This window comes from Octodon degus, unplaced genomic scaffold, assembly GCF_000260255.1.
Source record: "Octodon degus isolate 3935 unplaced genomic scaffold, OctDeg1.0 scaffold00020, whole genome shotgun sequence".
NCBI lineage: Eukaryota > Metazoa > Chordata > Mammalia > Rodentia > Octodontidae > Octodon > Octodon degus.
This window is the reverse complement of record NW_004524596.1, coordinates 14111220-14116121: the sequence shown is the minus strand read 5'-3', so window position 1 is coordinate 14116121 and position 4902 is coordinate 14111220. Positions and strand designations below refer to the sequence as shown.

The window sequence follows — 4902 nt, the reverse complement described above, 5'->3', positions numbered from 1 at the left end:
GGCACCATATGTTGTGCCAGCTCTACCCCCAGGGTGAGTTGAACTGGCCACACACACACACACACACACACACATGTGCTTGCAAAAAGCACAAGGTGTTAGGGAGAACCTCATCGCTAATGACAGTGCTGGGTTATTAAACCAACATTTGGGTCATCAAATTATGGACTTCTTTTTATTATTGTTGTTGTTTTATTTTTGGTACTAGGAATCAAACTCAGCACCTTGAGCTGGCCAGGCAGACACTGTGCCACCAAGTGATATCTCCTGCTGTTTTATTTTGTTTATTTATTTATTTATTTATTTATTTATTTATTTATTTTCTGGTACTGGGGATTTAACTCAGGACCTTGCGCTTGCCAGGCAAGCACTTATTCTACTGAGCCATCTCCCCAGCACTCTCAGCTGTTGTTTTGCTGGTCTTTACGGTGCTGGGGATTGAGTCCAGAGTCTTACACATGGTAGATAAGGCTCTACCACTGAGCTACTCATTAGCCCTGAAATTCTTTTAAATAAACCATAAACATCCTTCTTATTAAACTAATATCGGATCTTGTGTTACTTGAAGCCAAAGGATTCCTAATGGATAAGGAATGCACTTTAAGAAGCTTTCTCAGGACCGGCAAGATAGCTCTGCAGTCTAAAGCTCCTACTTAGGCAAGCTTAGGCAGGCGCAGGGGACTGAGGTTCGATCTCTGGCACCGCACGCCATGACAGCCCTGCCCTCAGGGTAGGCTGAGCTGGCCAAAATATAAAAAGAAGAAGAAGCTGTCCCAGTGGGCAATCACATGTCCAGCATCTTGCCAATTACAATTCCTGACCCTGTCTGGTCATCAGATTGTTGATGATAGTTAAGATTCACCATGTTAGCAAACTTAGTAATGAGCATATGGCCTTCAGGAGTAACAGTTGGAAATCCTTCCGCAGCAGCAGCAGTGGGTAACGCAGCAGTAGTTTAACAAAGGGAACTCAGATTTTCGCAGAGATCAGAGGAGATTCACCAGGCAGTGGTGATGGTGGGGCAGGGCACAGCAGCAGGATCTAAAAACTCTGGCGACCACACAGGGCACTGCCATAGCCTTTCTCTAAGGTCTCAGCCATTATCCATACAGCAGGGCAGAGAGAGTTCTGAAAAGCCCTTGGAGCTGGCATTCTCTGATTCCCAGGATGCTTATCTGAGGATTCAGCCCCTGGCCTTGCTTGAATTTGGAAACATCCTCCCATCATATATACTCAGGATGAGAACAGACACAGCCCAATTCAGTCAAAGCCAGCTGTACCCAGACAAGACAACACGACAGACCCAACAAATGCAACTGTAACAGCTGCACGTGTGTGCGTGTGTGCGTGTGTGCGTGTGTGTACGTGCGGGAAGAACGAAGCCTGTCTAGATGGCACGCACCTCATCTCCTCTGGGACTTCTATTATCAGAAGGTCACTACGTTTCCCACCAACAGGAAGTCCCTCTAAAGTACAAAGAAGGCACTGCAGTCACCGGAAGACAGGAGTCCTCTCTCGTGGGGGTGTGGGGGAGGGCTCTGCAGGGCTGGAGTCCGGCTGCCTCTCCGGCTGGCTGGACCAGTGTAAGCTGGTCACCCATCTTTCTACATAGACATTTCACTTGGTACAATGCAATTTATCATTCAACTCCCTCTTCCCCATTAAGACATGATTCCAGGAACCTTTCTTTGCTATTTTTAGGACCATTGATTTCTTTTTGAATCATTCCGCCTGCGTTATTCGTGATGTCCTCAGACAATACTTCTGGTCTGACTCCTCTATCGACACCTAGCAAAGGCACCCTGCCGATCAGTTACCACTGGCACAGCAGGAGGGCCAGGCAGGCCGGGAAGGAACCTCAGCTCCCCTGGCCCCTCCTCTCCTTCCCCTGCAGAAAGAATCACGGTAACAGCAATGACGCCACCACCCTGCCTTTAAATGGAACACTGCACTTTTCAAAGAGCATGCACTTTTCAGTGAAGAACACATAATATCTTTCAAAGGATAAGAACAGAACAGCATGCCGAAGGAACAGGTTTTGACTGGGGTGTGGAAGGTGGGGAGGCGTTCTTTAAAAAACACTTTCGCATCCCTCCTGAGGAAGGGAAATCTATTCATTCTGCTCATCCCCTCATTTGCTTACAGGCTTAAACCTTTTGCTTGTTCCACAAAGACCCATTTCAACTTGGTAGCATTAAAACTGAGTATGTACCTGACATAAGTGAGCACTTAGGTTAATAACAAGACACACATGACAATATTCGTAGCAACTTTATTTATACTATTTTCCAACTGGAACCAATGTAAATGTCTATCAATAGCATAATGCATAAATAAAATATGACATATCCCCAAGAAGGAATATTACACAACTGTGAAGAGGAACAAATTCTGATACCTATACCACATCCGATGGAGTGAAAAATGAGATACAAACGAGTTTGTATAGTATAATTTCACTTCTATGATAATGAGGAGCAGCTGAAATGAATCTTTGGTGACAAAGGTCACCTTTGGATGAGGAGGGGACAGCACTGGCTGGGAGGAGACATGAAGGAGTCTTACATAATGCTGAGCTAGAAATACTTTCACATTTGTGAAAAAGGGCTTGGAATGAGATACATTTCAAGTAGCCATCAGTTGTTCTAATTCTGTAATTTCTCATTCCAAGAACCAAACTTCACTGTGGTCGTGGGAGTCTAGATTCTGAGAGAAGCTCAGCATTCGTTCAATTGTTACCCTCCAAAACTCAATAGTGTATAACATTTATTGATAAGTACTTCTTTTTTAATGTATTTAGTACAGGGTCTACAGGATCTCGCTACATAGATTGGACTCATAGTGGTTCTCTTGTTTTCAGCCTCCCAAGCGCTGAGAGTATAGGTGATTACACCATCATGCCCAGTCACATTCACTATCTGAGTGTGCCCTGGAGGTGGGGCCAGAATGGCATGCCTAAGCCATGGCATATGTCTGCCTAAGGAGGCGCCTTAGTCCCCTGAGCTATCTGGCCAGCCCTGAGAGGCAGTTTCTGAATGAACAAATAAAGGACTTTCTTTCCACTATTTAGATACTTTACGTAGAAATGAATTGCTCACTGGTAAACCATTGAACCACACCCGCGTCAATCAAAACATCAGTGGTCCAGACTCAACAGGTGTGATGTACTTACAGCCCTCTCTGGCACAAAGGTGTCGGGGAGGATGGAGAGGGTGGGCTGCATCGATGATGACAAACCTTGTAGAGCTTTCAGTGATGTGAACAGCCCGCCGTGGTGCGCACACTATCCAAGCGCTCAAGGCCTTGACTCTTGACTCCAGCTGAACTTACACTGCTCTTTGGACTCAAGGCCTTTGAACTACAATGTGCCCTTGCAAGATTTCCTGGCTTTCTTGTTTGGACTGGAAAGGAATGAGAAACACCATTCTTATGGTATTTCGGGACCTTGTCTTCCTGTCCTGTCCCTAAAAGAGGAAGTTTGGAGAGGGGCAAAGGTTCAACCCAGGCTTACCATTTACGGTCCATCTGATTTGCCTGAGCAATCTCCCCTGAGAGTTCACCCTCCACCGACCTGGGCCCACTCTTCTCATTGTTTTTCCAGTAAAAATACCTGTCAGGGTAGGGCATTATTATTATTATTATTATTATTATTATTATTATTAAATCAAAACCCTCCAGAAGGGTTTTCTATCCTGGTTTGAATCTTTTTTTTTTTTTTTTTTGAGAACAAATAATAATTAAAAACAAACAAATAAAAAACCTTGGGCATTTGAGTCAACCTGGTTATTTTCAAAACCTTTCTTGTAAACCTTTGAACAAGGTTATGGCAAGTTTATTTCCTCCAGTTAAAATAGCTTTTGCTGGGCCCTCGCACCAGCAGGATGGGCAAGTGCCGTGGCCTCCTTACTGCCCGGAAGCTCCGCAGCCACGGGCGGGACCAGAAGTGGCACGACAAACAGTCCAAGAAGGCCCGTCTGGGCACAGTCCTGAAGGCCAACCCCTTCGGGGGTGCTTGCCATGCAAGGAGGTCGTGCTGGAAAAAGTAGGGGTTGAGGCCAAATGGCCCAGTTCTGCCATCCGGAAGTGCGTCAGGGTCCAGCTGATGAAGAATGGCAAGAAAAGCACAGCTTTTGTCTGTAATGATGGGCACTTAACCTTTATGGAGGAAAACGATGAAGTTCTAGCTGCTGGATTTGGTCAGAAAGGTCATGCCACTGGTGACGTTCCTGGAGTCCGCTTTCAGGTTGTTGAAGTAGTCAGCGTTTCCCTTTTGGCTCTCTGCAAAGGCAAGAAGGAAAGACCAAGGTCATAAATTTTGAATAAATAAATAAAATAAAATAGCACATCAGAGAGGTGGGGGCGCTTCTGTGGTCCTCTAGAGGTACCGCGGAGGCACTGGGGCCAGAACCTGCGGACGCCAACTGAGAGTCATTTCCACCCCTTTCCTTGGCTCACCTCTGCCAGCCAATGGTGGGTTCACAGCCCCCAGCCCTCATCACCCTCTTTGCAGCACTAATTCGTTCCGGGAGAGAGGAGGCCCAGTGTCGCCAGACAGACCAATGACAAGGCTCGGCTTCTAGACTCACCCGAGGGGCTCCTGATGCCTTCCCGCACATTTTCTGCTCCCCTGGAGCACAGAGCTTGGAGCTGAGGAGTCAGCAGTGAAAGAAGGACTGAGTTAACCTTGAGTGCTGTGAGCTTGGTACTCCCTAGCTTCTAGCAAGTGTAAAGCCATGGAACATGGATTAGAGCTCTTTCTGCCTACTTTGCATCTTCCACTAATAGCAATTCTTATTACTATTATGATGATCATTACTATAATTCACTTATTATTGGCTTATGTGCCAAAACTTTAAAATATTTATTATTGTTATTATTATTATTTAATCTTTCATTTATTTG

General features: G+C 45.7%; 1 pseudogene; it reads left to right on the top strand.

Moving 5' to 3' along the window:
• Positions 1-3881: 3881 nt before the first annotated feature.
• On the top strand, positions 3882-4312 carry LOC101583336 (annotated as a pseudogene).
• Positions 4313-4902: the final 590 nt, after the last annotated feature.